Source organism: Podarcis muralis, chromosome 7, assembly GCF_964188315.1.
Source record: "Podarcis muralis chromosome 7, rPodMur119.hap1.1, whole genome shotgun sequence".
Taxonomy (NCBI): Eukaryota; Metazoa; Chordata; class Lepidosauria; order Squamata; family Lacertidae; genus Podarcis; species Podarcis muralis.
The window spans coordinates 67,441,942-67,462,603 of NC_135661.1; the positions used below are offsets into that span (position 1 = coordinate 67,441,942).

A 20,662-nucleotide genomic window follows, 5' to 3' on the forward strand; every position below is an offset into this window, starting at 1 on the left:
AGAGAGAGAGAGAGAGAGAGAGAGAGAGAGAGAGAGAGAGAGAGAGAGGAGGAAACACCTACCCACAAAGCTTGCGGGAAAGCCGGGCCTGGAACCAAAGCTGCTACCTGGGCCGGAGTGGACTGCAAGGATCGAGCCTCTGAAGACTGACATTTGGAGCTGTCTAAGGAGCCCAGCTGGTGGTCGGGTGTCCATGCGAAAAGTGGCTTGGAACTCATAAGGAGGGGGAGGAATTTGATTCAGTCCACATGTAAAAGTGAACTGGCCTAATTCACATTTTCCAAAACAATACATGAGCAGAAGCCATCCTTCAAAACCTGCTTTTTGCAGTGCCATTCGCTAGCTGAGTAATACATACAAAAATGCATATACTAAGGTAAAGTGTGCATATTGATATATTAGTGAAAATAACATAAAGCTCTATTAGGGGAAATGGCTTTGTAAAAGTGCATACATTTGGCAAAATTGCATAGAAAAATGTGTGTATCAGCAGAAATTCACACTAAAATGCTGCTGTGTTTTCATGAGGACCTTTAAAAATAATAATAATTGCAAGCTGATGTGGAAATGTGGAGAACATAAATTCAAATTGGAAAAATGAAAAGCCAAGAGACACCGACAGATGATCCACTCTCTCAACTTCAGTTTCTTATGATCCCATTCTTCAGCTCAGTTTGCCGCATGTCTACACCAGTTTGTGATTGTTTCATATTTATAACAAAATTTTATTTACAAATAAATAATAAATAATTGTCTGACAAGGAACTGATGGTCAGACAATAAGGTTTGGACTACTCAAGTCAGAGATCCGCACCTCCTCTATGAGAAAGCATTGCATTGTGTTCAGCCCAATGCTTTCCTTAGGAGCAAGACCATGGGTAGGCAAACTAAGGCCCGGGGGCCAGATCCGGCCCAATTGCTTTCTCAATCCGGCCCAGGGGCAGTCCGGGAATTAGCATGTTTTTACATGAGTAGAATGTGTCCTTTTATTTAAAATGCACCTCTGGGTTATTTGTGGGGCCTGCCAGGTGTTTTTACGTGAGTAGAATGTGTGCTTTTATTTAAAATGCATCTCTGGGTTATTTGTGGGGCATAGGGATTCATTCATTCCCCCCCAAAAAATATAGTCCGGCCCCCCACAAGGTCAGAGGGGCAGTGGACTGGCCCCCTGCTGAAAAAGTTTGCTGACCCTTGAGCAAGACACTGCCAAGAAATATCCAAAATATATAGGAACTTGGGTTACATCACAGGGGCAGGAACCAAATAGATCAGGAACTACTGATAGATCTCTGGGTGATTTGCTGTGGCAACAACAAAACAACCTCCCCCTGAAATTATACTGCTAAAATGAGTAAAGCAGGGAGGGAGGAGCTGATCAGGAACAGATATTTGGATGGAAGGACTGTGAACTCACCTCAGTTCCATTACTCGAGACAAATTCCCAGCCTCCAAAATCTTTAAGTGCATGCCTTTTGTACCTGGCTCCAGTTATGGGTGTGCGGTAGAAAACAATGTTGATCTTGCCAGCTGGAAGGCTGTTCACCTCTGCATTAAGAGGTAGCATTGAATCACATCAAAGCATGCCTTCTGCTTATGACAATTTCTAGCCACTAGAGGGAAGCCTTGAACTGTTCTGTGGGTAAGGAGAAGTTACAGTGTTTGGTCACCTCTGTAGGGCATCCTCGATCACCTAGAGGGGGCAGCTGAGGGTGCCTGGAGCTTCAGACAAAGTGGAATTGTGCTAAATTTTCGAAGTGTAGAATTTGGGGAACTGGGTAGTATGCAAAGGGAAGGCCACAAGCTGCATTTTTAACACTCAATAGTTACTTAACTGCGCAGTATTCTGCATGTTGGGGATGCGGGTGGCGGCGTGGGTTAAACCACAGAGCCTAGGACTTGCTGATCAGAAGGTCGGTGGTTTGAATCCCCGCGATGGGGTGAGCTCCCGTTGCTCGGTCGCTGCTCCTGCCCACCTAGCAGTTCGAAAGCACGTCAAAGTGCAAGTAGATAAATAAGTACCGCTCCGGTGGGAAGGTAAACGGCGTTTCCGTGCGCTGCTCTGGTTCGCCAGAAGCGGCTTAGTCAATAGGATCCATGGAGGGGAAGGTGGGAAGTCCAGAGATCTGGAGAAATCTCTAAATAGGGATATGTAATTTGGATTATTATAATTCTATATTTGTAAAGTCAAATAACATTATTATATATGTAAAAAGGGTGGCTTGGGTGGTGGTGAGTTGGTGTGGCACCTTCCCATTTCATATTGGGTGATGAAACAAGATGGCACTGTCCTTGCCTGTCCCTCAAAAATGCCATCTAAGAAGAGGAAAGGAATTCCTGCAGCAGGGCACTTTCCCTCCCCTCCCCTTCTTGAATGTACACGCTGTAAAATGGAAGACCCTGCAGTATGAGGAGATCAGTCTTATAGCACACAGTCAACCCAAGTGGAGGCTACGATCTTGTCATTGTCCCAGTCCCATCCTTGAAACTACAGTCTGTAAAGAGGAAAGAAGGAGACACTCTAAGCCAAACAGGAGGAGAGAACTGCCTTCTACTGAGCTCATTCACAGTACTGTCTTAAGCATATGCCGTACCAGGGTGCAAAGATCCACCCAGCGCCCCTAGGTTGCCCAGAGTTGTTGACCTTTTTAAGGGGAGGAACCCCAATGTTGTTGGCTTTTTTTAGGAAATAGTTGTTAACCTTTAGAACCTTTAGAATGGTTGTGGGACACAGGGACTCACAGCGCCAATCAAAAGGAGTGCCAGCGTCCCACGCACAAGGGCGTATGAAGGGGGGGTGCAGGTTCCATGCTGGGGGAGACAAAATGTTGGGCAGCACGCACAGTCGCCACACTGTCCGCCTGCTGCCTCCCCCCCCCCGCATGGCGGTTAACTGTTTCGGCTGCGCGCGCAGCATCCGGAGTGCCATGTATCGTGGGCACTGTGCAATGCATCCTGTTATGTGCACCAAGCTGTGGGTTCCTCTGCTGGCTTTTCTGCTGTCAGCGCATGCTCCCAGCGCCGTCCAACGTGAGGTGCCAGTGCAGAACGATGGGGAATGCAAGTGGCATTGGAGGCAACAGCTCCGGACAGATAGCCTGTCAGATATCCAGACAGATAGCCTGACAGATAGCCTGTCAGCCAGCCTGTCAGATATCTCCTGTCAAGCCTCTTAATATGCAAAAAGTTTACTTAAGGGGCTTATCTGAGACACATGTAGACCCAGAGTACTTGGTCCCAGCCTGTCTTCGGCCTGTAACAGTTAAAACTCACTCTCCCATGAGAAGGGACAGCCCAGTGAAGAGTTGGCCCAACAACCAAAAATTGTTGGCTCCAAGTTGAAAATAGAAAATGGAGTGGTAGAGGGAGAAAGGAGAATGAATCCTAAATTAAAGCTAGCATTTTTCAAGATGATGTGTTTGTGTGTGAGAGAATTATGCGGCCAGCATCATTTGGGGTTTTTATTTTCTCTGCTTCCCCTGAACTACAGAATACAGAAACCGTTAGATATTACAATGGGGAGAAGGAAGCGCAAAAGCAGGTTATTCATCCTTACCACAGCTGCGGCAGACTCTGCCAAGGGGCTGTTATACATTTGCTCCGGCAGCAAATGCAGCAGTTTGTGGTAGTCAGCTGATCCAAAGACCTCCTGTCACAGTTACTGTGAACTGAAAAACAAGAGCAGCTGTCCTATCCATTGGCTCAGGGATAGCCAATTATTGCACTTAAATGAGCCATTTTATTCTCTGGGCAGTGGTGCTTGGGCCAGAAAGGTGGTGTGCTTCAGAACCTGACCCTTTCACCAGTCAGGCTCCATAATGAACGTTTTTGTTTGCTGTCATGTCACAGAAAGAGGAATGTGGCTGGTGAATACTCTTGGCCTTCTCCTTGGGCTTGATCTTCCCTGGTTTCCTGCACTCCAGAAGAACCCCACTGTGAACTGGATCAGGGACCCTGTAGTACTGCCTATTTGCTATTGGAGGAAATACTGTTCCTGACCAAAGTGGGAAAATGAGCAACAGTTTCACCTTGTTGCCTTGTGGAGGAGAGAGGGCAGTCGTCACCATCATCATCATCATCATCAACAACAACAACAACAACAACATAATAATGGCTATTGTACCCATGCGGGAGCCCCCAAACCTCTGCCTGTTTCCACAAGGCAGAAAATCAACTGGGGATCCTGAAGGAGGAAGTGATTTGGAGACAGCTTCCTGCTGGTGTGTGGTGTGGGACTTCCACAGCTACCTGGCCATGTGTCCTGGCTCTCCCCAAAATCAGATAGTAGCCCAAAGGTTTCTAGTTTATAGCATTCATTGATACAGGGAGCAGGTGCATCAGTTCCTTAAGGCACAGTTGCTGTAGCCACAGAAAGTTGGAGCAACCGCAAATACCCACAAACAGGTATTTAAGTCCTGGTGTCCAGCAGATGATGTTTGGCCAGATGTTCACTTCTATGCACCAGCTGATCTAAGTGCTCCTTCCTTCTGCAACTCCTCCTAGATAAGGTAGGCTGGTGATGGTGGTGGGGCTCTGAAAGCTTGGGTGGCACCAGAGACTCCAGCTACTTCTCTTCCCTTGGCTGGTCAACCTTCCCCTCTTGCTCTCATTGCACTGGCCCCTTCCCTTGCTAGAGAGTGTGTAGGGGGGGTTACTGAAAGGGGAGTACTCCTGACAGGCAGCACCAATTTGCAGAACCCGCTGGACCCTTCTCCTGGATTGTATTGTAATTTGGAATATAATGTGTTTTTTATTGGATTATTAAATTGGAAAACTCAATAAAATATTATGAAAAAAAATGTTATAATACATCATAATTTTCAGTATGTCTAGAACACATCTTCTGATCTGCCAGTGAAAATTTAGCTATCAGTTGTGTAATGTATACCAGCTGGAAGTTCCATTACCACTTAGTGATCAGAGTACAATTGAAGAACAGATGACAAATGAACCTTTAATTATCATTATCACCAGCATAGCCTTAATGAATACAAAGTAAAGCATTAATATGTACAGGGGGATAAGATGCCCCAAACTGCTTGCTGGGTGTCCCCACCCTGAACTTTTTAGGCTGGTTACAGGGCAGCCAAGCAGAGCTTTTCTTATGTTGCAAGTGTTACCGGAAAAATCTGAGGGCTCCCTTGGACAAAAAGCAAAGACACCAACCAGAGTAAATTGAAGCAAATCAGCAGCCTGTAGGCTTGGTCTTTATTGAAGAAAGACTGTCTCGACAGGGTGCTCCCCTCACTTGCAGGTGACAGGAAAGACCCAGAAAGATGGTGTGCAAGACCTTATAAAAACTTTTGAAATTCCCATCCTCTAGGTCAAGCCCACCCCCCAGAGACATCATGCATACATTACAGAAAGGAGGGGTTGAGGGAGGAGTTGTGGTGGTAACCTGAGTGTCCTGTCACCTGGCTGGTTCCTCCTTTCCCCCTCCCCATGAGTCATTTTCTAAGACAAAAGGTAGTTGCAGTTTCCTGCCCCCTGAGGGAAGATCCGATCATTGTCCTTTGTTCCAGTCCATACTGAATCCACTCCCATATGCAAGTTCTTTGTGATCTTGATTGTCTTCTGTCTGGGATCATCAGGGTTGGCATAGCAACTGGACAGGGCTCCTGTGGATGTGCTGGTATGGTGAAGGGATTATGGCTGACCAGAACCAAGCCACCCCCCTTTGATAGTCCTTGTCATATGGAGTAAAATAAAAATGGAACAGTGCAAATCCGATGTATGGTTGATTTTTCTATGAATTTATAACAGAAGTGTGGCGTATGTAGTGTGTGAGTGTGAGTGTGTGTGAAGTTTGTACAAACAGAATGATTGGGGGTGGGTGGGTTCCTGCTACAGAAGTGATTATAAAGCCATGCACACCTCCAAGCATCTGTCCCAAACACTTTCCAGTTTTCTGCCATGCTTATTATTATTATTGGATCTTAAGCATGTAGTTTTGGTCAAACGATTTTTTTTTAAGCTGATGTGAGTGTTGTTGTTTTTTAATGAATATATGAACTCATTTAAAATATAGATTCAGGTGGATAGCCGTGTTGATCTGTCATAGTCATAATAAATAACAAACTGAAAGATGAAAAAAAATCTTTTTTAATAATTCCAGTGGCACCTTAAAGATCAACTAAATATAAGCTTTCAAGGTATGAGCTTTCGTGTGTAATACGCACTTCATCAGATACTCTGAAGCAGAGATCGCTTCAGCCTTATAACTTTTTGATGACTGTTATGGCAGTTGGTTCCACGGGGAAGGGCAAGGGATTTTTAAAGGATAGATGACCAAAATTAGCTTTAGTATGTATACAGTAATGGGACATGAATCCAATATCTCTATTCAGACCAGGTCTCTCCATAGTTTTTAGTTTGGTAATGAGTTGTAATTCAGCAACTTCTCTTTCAAGTTCTAGTTACACGTAGGTAGCTGTGTTGGTCTGCCGTAGTCGAAACAAAATAAAATAAATGAAATAAAATTTAAAAATTCCAGTAGCACCTTAAGTTAGTTACTGGTATGAGCTTATCTGAAGAAGTGTGCATGCACACGAAAGCTCATACCAATAACTAACTTAGTTGGTCTCTAAGGTGCTACAGGAAGGATTTTTATTATTATTTTATTTTATTTTGTTTCTCTTTCAAGTGCATTTCTAAAATTCTTTTGCAATAAGACAGCCATTCTAAGATCATTTAAAATATGAAGGTGAAGCAAAAATACAAGATAGACTTTCATTCGTCGTTGGGCACATACAAACTAATATTTATTAAAATACCGGTACATAACGGGGGCTCCTCTTTCGGCCTCCGTTCCGCACGAGTGGCCATTCGCCATTTCACTCGGTAGGGGGAGCCCTTGTTGTCAGAACGGCGTCGGAGTCTCTTTTCTTAGACTCTCCTTCTCTTTCAACTCGGCCACCACCTTGGAGTTCAACCAATCACTGCTCCTCTGCATCCATCCATCCTCTCCCTTCCTCCCTCTCTCTCTCTCTTCCCCCCACTTCGCTATTACGCATGCGTTGTGTCGCCGTTGTTTAAATAGAAAAAATTAAAATACCCTGAAAGGTGCAGTCTTCATGAATCTGTAAAAATGTTCGGTTCCCATTGGCCATCGATGTGCTCCACCATGTGCGGGGCAAAACTGGTAGAATTAGCTATAGTGGAGTAAGGTTTAAGAGGGAGAGGGAAGGGAAAGAGAAATCTGGAGACAGAAGTGCAGTGCTCTCAAATATGCGCCGAGGACCATTTTTTGTTGTTCGATTTTTTTAAAAAACAATAAAATACTATCCATATACGCCTTTCCGCCCCACATTGCCCCGCATGCTGAAAAAGCCGATTGAGAACCGGAAGTGAAGACAGCCTAAATAGATGAAACTCGTGGGCTTTTTATGCCTTCTCCTCCGACGGGAAACCTTTGCCGCATGCGCCGTGCAGTCGGGCAGCTTAATCTTTCCCGTCAGCCCCTGCGCGTTATAAATGCCCACGTCGTGCGTCCCACATTCTTTTCTAGGCGCGTGGGAAGAAGAGGTAAGTGGTGGAGCTGCTGCCTTCGCCTTAAAAGAGCGGGAAGCGCGGCATTTTAATCTCACAAGAAGCAATAGGGAATGTAATAACTATTAGTGATTGCTTTTATAATTGCACCGTTTTTATATCTTAATAAATGAAAGAAACGGTGGAAGATGCAGTGATGAGATTTTCCCCTATTGACTTTCCGCTCGTTTCTTGAATTTAAACGTTGAAGGAGCGCCGTTGTTGCAGTTAGTGCCACAGAAAACTCTATCCAAAAGATAAAATAAATTCTTGGGAGGGGGAGAGTTCCTGCACCTTGAAAGTGTGTGGCGGCAGGCAAAAATCCAACAGGCACTGCAAGTCGGTGTGTTTTGGAGGACGGCAGCCGGCATGGCTCGCAATTTGTTTTTGAAGTCTGGAAAGAATGGTGCCCTACAGCAACCATTCCTCTGCTTGCAGTGCACTTCCCTGGTTTCTATCTGGGAATCCTCTTTGGTCGGGAAGAAAGCTATGACCAGCCTCATTTCTACCCGTTTGCATGGGTGTCTTTGTGAAGTTCTGTTAAACTTGCAAGGCAAATTGGAACTTGCCTACCTCTCTAAAAAGTTTTATTGTTTAATTAGTTTCTCACCTTTCCTAAAGAGCTCAAGGTGGTGTACAAGGTTCCCCCCTCTTCCCGTTTCATCCTCACAAAAAGCCTCATGCTTGTTGGTTTATATTTATTGAACCACTAAAAACCTGCACTAGCATGATCCTATGCTTGATTCGAAAACCTTTTTTTCTGCTTGCTAGTGACCTCTTAACAGTGTACACATGTGCATATCAAGGTGCTGATGGGTGGGAGAAACCTTTCAACGTTGATCATTTCAAGCAAGATTGTATTTAAAAACTGAGACACTGAAGCATTTAATCTGCAAGAATACAGACTTGCCTAACAGTTTTTCTGATCTTTGTAATGCTTTAAAGCTTACCTGAAACCAAGCATTTATAAACAAATGCAAGTTTGGGCATAAATGTTTAGGCAATGTATTATTGGATGCTAGGCTGTACCTTGCTTGGTGCCAATGGTACTGTCTGAAGCTGTATTTCATGCAGTTACAAGACACTAATGCACACTTTTGTTCTTTGTGGTCAGAAAGCCTTGAGAACCTCATTAGATGCTGCTGAAGAGGGCATTTATTTGATCCACAGGTGAACATGTCCAGTTTGGGAATGCAAGGTATTGGAGAATTTTTTTTCTGTTTAATCTTAATCAGCAAATTACTACCTGAACTAGCCTTCATCAACCTAGTGCACTCCAGATGTTTTGAGCTACAGCTCTTACTGGGCCCCAGTCAGCATGGCCAATAGCAAAGAATGCTTGGGGGGGGGGTGTAATCTAGCAATACCTGAAAGGCAATTCGTTGGGAAGACTTGCAAAGATAGGAACAGCATAATTCTATACAAATGGAATATATGCAGATGTTATACTTTGGCTGTGTATATAACTTTGAAGTATGTGGGAACTAGCACTGGGAACTATGAGGGGTAGACTACAGTGCCCATAATTCTTGGGGGGGGGGATGTGTTTAGAATGTATTTTGAAGGTAAAGTGTGTACACAGCCTCCTTCCCAGAGATATCTAAAGGAAAAGGTTTTTCTTTAATCTATTGAAAGTGCAAACTCCTTATGGAGCACATCACTTGTCTCCACCGCAAAAATAAAGTTCTGCTCCTTGTACTTTACCCTTAGGAGTTGGGGGCACCAGTATTTTGAGCTTACTTGGCCCTTGCTGACCTAGAGACTATAAAATGTCTAGAAATGGAGGCACTTCATCATGCTGTCAACCCAACGGGGATATCTGGAGAGGTTGCTCTCTCTCAGCTCTGTCCATGTGGCGTATGGGAGCGTAGGCCTTTGGGCTCTGTGACGTATAGTCCCCTTCCACACCGTTGGAGAGCAAGCTGGGCCCTTGTGGTCTGCAACCTGCATATTCCTACTGCTTCTCTGAGTCTTCGGACGGTGACTGAGGAGATAAACCATGCAGGAGACACTCCTCAAGCAAGAGCTTTGCTAATGGGGTTTTGTTTGCAATACACTTTTCAAAGACCCCGCAACAGTTTTCTCCTGATCATAAAAATTACAATCACCTTTAAAAGATATTGTGGGGGGGTGGAGGGTATGGCACATATGTGGGAGTGCAGATTTGTTCAAGGGTTGCCTGTTGTTGTTTTTTCTTGTTGGGCAAATGCCCTCTGCTTTCAGAGGTCCAATTCTGAAAGATAACACTGCTTTTTTATTCTTAGTAGCAGGTATTCTGCATTTGCTATGTCATGCCGCTAGTTGTATATCATACCTGGGGCCTGAGCAAGGATGAGGGGCTGACTTCTGGGTGTGGTGAGGATCAGACTTCTGCACATCATGGACACTGGAGCTCCACAAGAGTCAACCAGGTAAAAGGGTTGCTTTGTCCTTTCAGAAGAGAGTCCTGGGATCATTATACTGGAAGCGGATATTAAGCAAACGTTTTTCCAACATGCCAGGTGTTGCTGGGCTACAACTTTCATCATAATCTCCCATCTCAATAAACTCTGGTTTATTGGCTGAGGCTAATGGGAGTTGGAGTCCCAACAAGTATAAGGTACCACCTTGGGGCATGCTGGTATAGAGGCGAGTAACTTCTTATACTGGAGCAGGAACCGGAAAGCCACTCCAGTATCCCTGCCAAGAAAACTCCATGGACAAAGACAACAGGCATATAAAAGTTGTGCCTGGTGTGCTCTGGTCCATGGGGTCACGAAGAGTCGGACACGACTAAACAACAACAACAACTTCTTATACTGTAGAGGCGCTTTGCAGTTCGTCCTGCCTTCAACCAACGGGGATATCTGGAGAGGTTGCTCTCTCTCAGCTCTGTCCATGTGGCGTATGGGAGCGTAGGCCTTTGGGCTCTGTGACGTATAGTCCCCTTCCACACCGTTGGAGAGCAAGCTGGGCCCTTGTGGTCTGCAACCTGCATATTCCTACTGCTTCTCTGAGTCTTCGGACAGTGACTGAGGAGATAAACCATGCAGGAGACATTGCTTCACTTTCATAGTATTTCCTTATTGTAGCTGTTGCTTTGTGCTAGTGTGGTATTGTTAAAAAGTTGTATTTAATCCAGTGCTGCTTAAACCTTTGGGAGTGAGGTCCACTTATAAACATAATTTACTTAGGAACATAGGAAGCTGCCTTATACTGAATTAGATCATTGGTCCATCAAGTTCAATGCTGTCTACACTGACTGGCAGTGGCTCCCCATGGATTCAGGCAGGGGTCATTACCAATCCTACTTAGAGATGCCAAGGATTGAACCTGGAACCATCTGCATGCAAAACAGATCATCTACCACTGAGCTGTGCCCCTTCTCTTATTAGTTATTGAACTTATAAGTAGCCTGTTGCACAAAGGTTTCCAGGCCACTTGGCAATATTTTAAGAGCTTAAGTAAAAAAGAGTTATTATAAAATGACGTGCAATTCATAGAAATCAACCAGAACGTGTTCCTCCCCCCAATAAGAACAGCAAAAAGCTATGGTGGCACAAGCAGCTAAGCTTTGTAGTCCTACCTCCTCTCGCTGAAAAAGAAAATAAGACTTTCAAGTTCAGATTTAACACTGGGCAATAGCATATTATATATTCCATGTTTTAATCAGCGTGTTGGTTTTGGAGGACATATTGCTTATATAAATAGAATTTAATATGCAAGGGGTCAGTAACCAAGTTGCTCCAAGAGGATCCACGACAGAAGTGCTGTGGGCCCATCATGAATTTCCTTTAAAATCCCTAGAAATTTGGGGGCGGGGGGAGGAGAAATGACAGACACATACTCATTGTATGACCAGCCCAGGAGTATATTGGGACTCCCAGTTTGAGAAGCAGCTATCTTAACTATTGTACAATTCTGTTCTTCCCATTCCAGTACGCTTGAAAGTTCATTGCATGCTGTTGGAATGGCCATATAATCCTGAAATGGGTATGTACAGCAGTTCTCACTCTCAAGGTATTCATGAGAATAATTACTTTTTCCTATTTGCCTTTTGTGGGCCAGGGTGTGTGTCGTTAAGACCACTGTGGGGTGTTGTCTTTATAAACTCCACTGTGAAAATAATGCTGTACTCTTAGGTTTAGACTAAAAGTGCATTAAAATATAAAATGCTGTCTAGGTATAAGTAATTCTGAAAGGGCATCAGCTGTGTTGGACTACAGTGCCCATTATTCCAGGCCGTTGCTGTCAACCCAACGGGGATATCTGGAGAGGTTGCTCTCTCTCAGCTCTGTCCATGTGGCGTATGGGAGCGTAGGCCTTTGGGCTCTGTGACGTATAGTCCCCTTCCACACCGTTGGAGAGCAAGCTGGGCCCTTGTGGTCTGCAACCTGCATATTCCTACTGCTTCTCTGAGTCTTCGGACGGTGACTGAGGAGATAAACCATGCAGGAGACACTCCTCAAGCAAGAGCTTTGCTAATGGGGTTTTGTTTTCAATACACCTTTCAAAGAGACTGCAACAGTTTTCTCCTGATCATAAAAAATACAATCATTTTTAAATGATATTGTGGGGGGTATGGCATGTATGTGGGAGTGCAGATTTATTCAGGGGTTGTCTGTTGTTGTTTTTTCTTGTTGGGAAATGCCCTCTGCTTTCAGAGGTCCAATTCTGAAAGATAACTCTGTTTTTTTATTCTTAGTAGCAGGTATTCTGCATTTGCTATGTCATGCCGCTAGTTGTATATCATACCTGGGTCCTGAGCAAGGATGAGGGGCTGACTTCTGGGTGTGGTGAGGATCAGACGTCTGCACATCATGGACACTGGAGCTCCACAAGAGTCAACCAGGTAAAAGGGTTGCTTTGTCCTTCCAGAAGAGAGTTTCCTAATGTCCTGCTGGCCTGCATACAACAGTCTTTGTAGTAGCTTGAGATCATTATACTGGAAGCGGATATTAAGCAAGCATTTTTCCAACATGCCAGGTGTTGCTGGGCTACAACTTTCATCATAATCTCCCATCTCAATAAACTGGTTTATTGGCTGAGGCTAATGGGAGTTGGAGTCCCAACAGATATAAGGCAAGAACCACCTTGGGGCATGCTGGTATAGAGGCTAGTAACTTCTTATAGAGGCACTTTGCAGTTCGTCCTGCCTTCAACCAACGGGGATATCTGGAGAGGTTGCTCTCTCTCAGCTCTGTCCATGTGGCGTATGGGAGCGTAGGCCTTTGGGCTCTGTGACGTATAGTCCCCTTCCACACCGTTGGAGAGCAAGCTGGGCCCTTGTGGTCTGCAACCTGCATATTCCTACTGCTTCTCTGAGTCTTCGGACGGTGACTGAGGAGATAAACCATGCAGGAGACATGTGCTTGTTTGCTGCTTTGTTCATAAATCCTTATTAAATCTTGTAGGGTTCACTACTGGGGGATCTGGTTGGCCACAGGATGATGGATTAGGTGGCCATTTGGCCTGATCCAACAGGGTTCTTGTGTTCAATTTTTGAGTTTTCGGTACTATGGGCATGAGGGATGTGAAAAATTAAGGCACTTAATGGCCTTGTAAGAGGCATATGCACCATGTTAATAAGCCTAAGCCAGTGTTTCCCAACCGGTGTTCCGCGGCACATTAGTGTGCCGCGAGACGTTGCCTGGTGTGCCGTGGGAGGGAGGCGGGCGAGTCGGGCGGCGAGAGGCGGGGCGACGGCGGCGAGGAGAGGCTGCCCAGCGCGGGGCTCTCGCCGTCTGCCTGCCTGGCTGCCTGCGTGGCGCTGACGTCACGGGGCTGTAACATGCCCCACATAGGCACACGCGGGGCGGCGAGCGAGCTCCCTCCCACATCCCATCGCCGCTCGCTTCGGCCGGCCTACTGGGCTGTCGCAGGCGGAAGGCCTGCGCATGCGCGAGGTTTTCACGCCTTCGGGATTCCCTTCACGCCTTCCTCCTCCCGGGTCCTTGAGAGCGCGGGAAGCGGCAGCGCGAGACCGGCCTTGAGCCTGGTAGGTATTGCGCTTGCCAAGGCAGTCATTTGGGAAATGAAAACTTGCAAAGCAAGCAACCAGTTCAATCTGAAGTACGTGTATGCTTAATATCCTGTATCTGAAACCTGTTCTGCCCCCTCCCCCACACTTGGTGCCATTTTCATCTACCCATGCAGCAGAGTAAGTTGACCCAGAATAGTACCAATTCAGATGGCAGATGGGAGAATGACAGTGCTGAATGCTTTCCCATGTAGAACAGTCCCTGCAAATAAAAACCCAGCGTATTTGGAAGAGGGCCTAACCATTACCTTCTATGCTGTTACTATTTTTTTATTTTTTTTTACATAAGTAAAAAGTGACCTTTCCCCATCTGGCATGATACAAGCCCATTCTTACAACTCAGAATTTTTTCGACTATTTCAGCTACATATGTAGAATATGCCTTCATTTGTTACTAGGCAGAAATGTAATTACCCATTTCTGATGCATGCTACAGTTCCCTGTTGTTTGCTGGCACTTACTGACCTAGAGGCATAATTGATCCTGTTATAAAATGTAGGAGAAGTGTTGTTTTAAAGAGAAAGAGCATTAGCTTTCTCCTACTGCTCAACTGGAATGCAGTACTTAGCTGGAGTTACTTCAGGCTAAAAGCCCGATTCTGGACCCAGATTTTATTAAAATATCTGCCAATGTTGTTTACATACTTTTCTAAAAAGGGCTTCATGCCCTTTAGAAAAAGGAACCCAGAATTTGCCTGGGGAAAACAGAATGCCCTTTTCAAGCACTTGTTCCCAGCAGCTTGTAATTGTTTATAGCAGTCTTCTGGTGTCTGGTAGCAGGCACCAGGTTGGGGAAAGATGGTTTAGGGGTATGTCCAAGCAGGCTTGATAGCAAAAACTGTTTCTCACAAACTTAACAGCGTATACAGCCATTAAGTGACAGTGGCCTTATTACAGTGTTTTTCAACCGCTGTTAGTGTTTTTCAACCTTTTTAGGTTTTCTGTAAACTGGGGAAGACATCCATGTTGGAAGTTCAATTCCTTGCTTAGCCTTGAAGCTCAATGGAAATTGCCTTGCTCTTGCCCTCTCTAATCCAGTGTTTTTCAACCGCTGTTCCGCGGGGACCTCGTGGCTTCCGCTTTTGCGTGTGCTGCCGTCACTCTTCCCGCCATTCCCATGTATAATTCGTGCCCGTAATACAGGCAGTAAAAACTGTTCTGTATAACGACTACCCCGCCTCTCCCCCCCCCATCTAAACCCATTTTTTTTTCCTTTGCAGAAATGAGCCGCTGCATTGAGCTCACACAGTATGCATGTTTTTGCCTGGCTGTGATTGGTCCGGACTCCAGCCTGGACCTATCACAGTAGGACATCATCTTCCGACTTCCTTCCCGCCCAAGCACAGAGACCAGGACTCAGCGGGAGTCGGCACTGCAGAGAGGCCGGATACTGCAGTGATGGAAAAGTTTTTGAAAAGAAAAGAACTGGACTCTGAACAAAATTTGGAGCCAGATGAGAGCCCAAGTATGAGTGGGCATGAAAAGAAAGCAAAGATGGTTAGCTCAAGCAAATTCTCTGGCACAAGGCAATATAGCGAAAGCTATATTTCATTTGGATTTACTTTCACCGGAGATGCAAACCAACCAACTCCACTGTGCGTGGTGTGTGGTGAAGAGCTAGCTAACAGTGCTATGGTCCCAAGCAAACTTAAACGCCATCTCCAAACGAAACACCCTTCGCTTCAAAACAAGAATGCGGACTATTTTGTTCGCCTGCGTGAAAACACGGAGAAACAGGCAACTTTCATGAGACAAACCTCAAAGGTAAATGAAAGAGCTCTTAAAGCTAGCTATCACGTTGCTGAACTTATAGCCAAGTCAAAAAAGTCGCACACTGTGGCAGAGACATTAATACTTCCCGCCTGCAAAGCTATTGTAGAGGAGATGCTCGGACCTGAAGCAGCTAAGGAAATAGCCAAAGTCCCTCTCTCAAACAACACAATTTCCAGACGTATTAATGACATGTCTGCAGACATTGAAAGTGTGGTTTTGGAAAAGATCCATATCAGTGAGAAATTTGCATTACAACTTGACGAGTCTACTGATATCAGTGGACATGCTCAACTCTTGGCCAATGTGCGTTTTGTTGATGGTGATGCAATTAGAGAAAACTTCTTTTTCTGCAAGGCATTGCCAGAAAAAGCAACAGGAGAAGAAATTTTTCGGGTCACATCAGAATACCTTGAACAAGGAGGACTTAAGTGGGAAAACTGCACAAGTGTCTGCACCGATGGAGCTGCAGCCATGGTCGGGCACACCAAAGGCTTTGTAAGCAGAGTGAAGGAAAGAAATCCAGATGTGATTGTTACGCATTGTTTTTTGCACCGTGAGGCCCTCGTAGCCAAGACTTTACCAGCAGACCTAGTTCATGTGTTGGATGATGTTGTGCGCATGGTAAACTTTGTAAAGTCACGACCCGTGAAAAGTCGCATATTTGCAGCTTTGTGTGAGGAGATGGGAGCGAAGCATAAAACCTTGCTGTTTCATACGGAGGTCCGGTGGTTGTCGCGTGGCAAGGTCTTGGTTCGTGTGTATGAGCTGCGGGAGGAACTTAAAGTGTTTCTGACAAATGAGAGGACAGATTACGCAAAACTGCTTGCAAGTGATGAGTGGTGTGCAAGGCTGGCATACCTGGCAGATATATTTCATCATCTGAATGAACTGAACACACAAATGCAAGGCCGAAATGAAAACCTGCTTACAAGTACAGATAAAATAAATGGATTCCGTTCAAAGGTGCAACTCTGGCATCAACACGTGGAAAGTGGCAATCTTGAAATGTTCACACTCACCAAGCAATGGCAAGGTGTTAACACTGCTGCACTGTGTGAGATAATAGTTAAACATTTAAAAACTCTCGAGGAGAAGCTGTCATTTTATTTCTCTTCAGTCTCCACTGAATGCCTTGACTGGGTTAGGGACCCTTATAGCTCAGCATCAGTTGGTGGAAAGGACATGACTTTACAGGAACAGGAGGAACTAACTGAACTGAGACAAAATCGTGGTTTCAAGCTAAGATTTGCTGATCTACCTTTGGACAGTTTTTGGTTGGAAACTGCCAAGGAGTTCCCCCTTCTGGCAAACAAAGCTATTTTGACATTGCTCCCATTTTCCACTACATATCTCTGTGAGTTGTGCTTTTCAAGCATGATTGCTATAAAAACTAAATACAGAGAGAGACTGATAGCTGTTGACGAAGAGCTACGTGTGTGTCTTTCTTCGATTCCAGCCAGAATATAAGCTTTGTGTTCAGCCAAACAGGCCCAGGTTGCGCACTGAATAAAGTATTTTATAATTTTTCATATTTCTGTTTACTTACTATTTCATAATAAAGTAATTATAAAATACTTTCTTTGTGTTTATTCGATTCCTATTAAAGAGAGTTACTTTATATATAGTCAATATAGGCACAGAGTTAATTTTTTAAACATTTTCTAATGGTGGTGTGCCTCGAGATTTTTTTCATGAAACGAGTGTGCCTTTGCCCAAAAAAGGTTGGGAAACACTGGCCTAAGCTTATGGTTCATGGTTGGAAGAAGTTATGGGGGCCACAGATATATTGAGTCTTACTGTTAATATTATGTTTTCATCCTTACCTATGCAAGTTTTATAAACACACTTGGGCTTGTTCAAGTTGCTCCTTGCATATTCACATAATTTCAGTGCTTGTGCAGCGACTAGTTTGAAGTCTTTACATACGGATCTGATTTTTTTGCAAATTGGAATGATTGAGGTCCTGCTTTTTATTAGCGCATGCTTGGTCGATCTCTCTCCCTCCTTCAATTATTTTTTCATTGCTTTCTCCACAAAGTCTCAAAGTGACTTACAAGTCTGTACAATACAAAAAAGCTTTAAAATCAGTTAAAATGTGCTGATTTTATGTTCAGGAAGCTGAGAACCAGAAACAGTCTGTTGATGTTTTTATTTTTATTTATCAGGCCATTTTAAATGGAAGAATAACAACCAGGAGAAAAAGAGCTGGAGAAGATGCTGAGGATGTGGTCTTGTGAAGGCGTCAGCTATTTAAGCGTAGGTCAGAAGAGAACAGAGTCCAACAGAACAATCCTGGAGAAATGGCCACCTTTGGTCTCCACCTTCAGTATGACTTCAAGTCTACAATTCCTATCATCCCTGGTTGCCGACTAGGCTGGTGGGATTCGGAAGACCCCAACATCGACAGGGCACTACGATGGCTTTCTCTGGCAGCAACATGATAGAAGAAAAGCTGCATTGCTGTGGATACTAATGAGCAGGAAACAGCTCATTAGCTTTAATGTGGAGAATTATCATCTTGCTTTTTCCCTGATTAGCAGGTGCTGCCGTAGTGGTAACTAAACAGCACTCCTATACTATTTACCTGTAAGAGATAGCTTGTTGAACACCAATAAAGCGTATTATTCTGTAAGTTTTTTTTATTCATGCGTTAGGACATGATCTGCAGTTGGTATTGACATTGTTAGAGAAAGTGGGTATACAGACGACAGAAGATGAGATTATGCAGCTCTACCATGCTCCAACAATGTCCAACAATTTAAAATGGACTTTGAAACAGGGTTGCATCCACCTAGGATCTGCTCACAGTAGACCCATTGAAATTAATGGACCTAAGATAGCTATGGCCATAATTTTTGGTTGTCTACTCTGAGTAGGAGTAGCATTGGCTATAACAGAAAAAACCAAAAGGTGTTGGCAGATGCACAGTATCTGATATCTTGGAATTGTTAATCACGTCAGTTTATCTAGTCTTTTGTGTTTGCCTAATTGAAGTGTGCAGTTTCTTTAGCTTACCGATTGTGGGAAGTAAACTTGAGATTTTGTTCTTTGCACACACCAGTGAGTTGCTGATTATGTGATCACCTTCCTTACATCCTGTATTGGATCACGTATGGCATTTATACTCCACCCTTTAGCCAAAAACTTGGAGCAAAAATCAGTACTAAGATTATCGCTTCCCTCAGGCTCAAAAGTTAAAAAGGCTTGACATTTTGAGGAAAGGGTTGAGATAGCAAGCTGCATCACAAGCTCTTGTAAGTTCTTACAATGAAACTTTATACTGTATATTCTGGCACCTCATGCACAGATCTTACTCAAAGTAGACTGCAACCGTAGCTTGCTGTTCAAATCCTTCCCATGTAATTCCTGTGCCTATCAAATAACAGTGTAATTATAACAGCAAATTTCTAGAAGTTTAGTGATCAGCTTAAGGTGATACAGTTCTCCCATGTTATCTGTATAACGGTCCTGTGACTAGGCATTTGGCTAGCCAAAGATCACCCAGTTTGTCCTCTGAAAGAAACCCAGGCCTCTTTGTCCAACATGTTAAGCAATTGCATGTAGACTTCCATGTTCAGCCAGTCCTAGTGCACTCTGGAGTTTGGTTTTATGTAAATTGCAGGTGATTGTTACTCTCCAGTTGCAAAGAAGCTAAAGCGTGAAAATTTTCCAACAGGTTCCAGGTAGCACTAAAAATGGTGTGCAAAACTTAAAAAACAGGACCATGTGACCATTGAAGGTATATTTTTAGTGCATTGTGATTGCTCAGCCTGACCTTTAACTAATCAAACAATCCATCTTTACTGGCCAGTACATGTATTCTGTGCATTGCAAAACTTTGCTTCCTGTAATTAAGTGACTCATGCTGCTGCCCTCCCAAATTACCTGTTCAAACAGCAACTGCAGCAGGCATGGGATAAGCTGAAACTGGAACAGCATCTATTTTGCATGCAAAAGGGCTGAGCTTCAATCACCCACATCTCCAGGTAGGGCAGGGAAAGTAACCTTGGAGAGCTGTTGCCAGTCTGAATGCAAGGTAGATTGACTGTTGGTTTTGACACTAAAGCATCTTGTGTGAGACAGGAAAGCAAGTACACTCCTATAGTTCACTTTCCCAAATCCCAAGGGCATCCACTGAAGAAGAGTCCCAATACAGAGGGTTTTCGGTGGGGTGTGTTCATTTCCTGGTTTTAAGGTTTATGTGGGAACTTTCTTCTCTAAGCCCCTTTGTAAGAGACTCCCTTGCTGGAAGAAAGCCCTTGGCAAAATGAGTGGATGATTGACAAGACAGTGATTACTATGTTGGGTCCAAATGGACTCTCCCATCAGCCCCAGCTAGCATGGCCAAGAGAAAAGGGGCAGATTCCCCACCCTGTTTGGGAATCCTTCCTCCATGGCACCTGTGTTCACTCCAGCTAAATTTCTCTTCAGGGATAATTGGACTTACAGGCTTGTGTACAATGCTATATACCTTTAGAACACTTTTGAAGCACTTTCTTTCCCTCTTAAGAATTCTGGGCACTGTTGTTTAAGGGTTGTTTGGGAATTGTAGCTCTGTGAGGGGTAACCTATCTCACAGGGTTGTTTTGAGCATAAAATGGAAATTGGGTGAGCCTTCAGCTTCTTTGAAGATAGGCAGGATATAGTAGTAAAAGCAATACTATTTTTATTTTTGGTAAAAATACTACCAATAAAAGTAATGATCAGAGTTTTGTTGCGCTCCGGCCCACCTTGAAAGACACGCAGCCTAACCTGAGGCACATTGACGCTCAAGCAAGTCCCCCCCCCCCCCCGTGTCTATTTGGGCTTATTCCCAAGTAAACGTGTGCAGGACTGCAACTATACAGCCAAATTCTAGATCATGGGTAGGCAAACTAGGGCCTGGGGCCCAGATGTGGCCCAATCGCCTTCTCAATCCGGCCTGCAGACGGTCTGGGAATCAGCATGTTTTTACATGAGTGGAATGTGTCCTTTTATTTAAAATGCATCTCTGGATTATTTGTGGGGCATAGGAATTCGTTCATAATTTTTTTCAAAATATAGTCCGGTCCCCCACAAGGTCTGAGGGACAGGGGACTGGCCCCCTGCTAAAAAAGTTTGCTGACCCCTGTCTAGGTACTCTGTAGTGTTCACTTACTCCTCCAGCTAAGTGTAACTAGGATCGTGGCCTGAAAAAGAGCCCACTTTATTAAGATCATTCCATGCGTACGTGTATTCAGGCTTCAGCCAAATGATCAGTGATCTACCCTCTGAAGCAGCGTCCGGGCTTTACCTCTCCTATTTAACCTCAGTCTTGTTCGAATGGTTGGGGGATGGGATCTCCTTTCCCTTTGCAGCGGCCGATAGT

The 20,662-nt window shown here is 44.4% G+C and overlaps 1 long non-coding RNA gene and 4 other non-coding genes across 8 annotated transcripts; all 5 read left to right on the forward strand.

Moving 5' to 3' along the window:
• The first annotated feature begins 8,572 nt into the window (after window positions 1-8,572).
• On the forward strand, window positions 8,573-17,947 carry LOC114601489 (uncharacterized). Of its 4 annotated transcripts, none has more exons than XR_013393724.1 (6): window positions 8,573-8,722; window positions 9,792-9,935; window positions 11,443-11,496; window positions 12,209-12,355; window positions 14,763-16,826; window positions 17,481-17,947. It is a non-coding gene; the product is annotated as an uncharacterized LOC114601489 (long non-coding RNA). The 4 variants fall into 4 exon arrangements; XR_013393721.1 differs by having other exon boundaries at window positions 8,611-8,722; window positions 9,789-9,935; XR_013393722.1 differs by having other exon boundaries at window positions 8,612-8,722; window positions 9,789-9,935; window positions 14,763-16,669.
• LOC114603656 (small nucleolar RNA SNORA73 family) lies at window positions 9,331-9,538 on the forward strand. Its single transcript, XR_003708128.1, has one exon. It is a non-coding gene; the product is annotated as a small nucleolar RNA SNORA73 family (small nucleolar RNA).
• Window positions 10,358-10,565, forward strand: LOC114603655 (small nucleolar RNA SNORA73 family). Its single transcript, XR_003708127.2, has one exon. It is a non-coding gene; the product is annotated as a small nucleolar RNA SNORA73 family (small nucleolar RNA).
• LOC114603658 (small nucleolar RNA SNORA73 family) lies at window positions 11,760-11,967 on the forward strand. Its single transcript, XR_003708130.2, has one exon. It is a non-coding gene; the product is annotated as a small nucleolar RNA SNORA73 family (small nucleolar RNA).
• LOC114603657 (small nucleolar RNA SNORA73 family) lies at window positions 12,666-12,873 on the forward strand. Its single transcript, XR_003708129.2, has one exon. It is a non-coding gene; the product is annotated as a small nucleolar RNA SNORA73 family (small nucleolar RNA).
• Window positions 17,948-20,662: the final 2,715 nt, after the last annotated feature.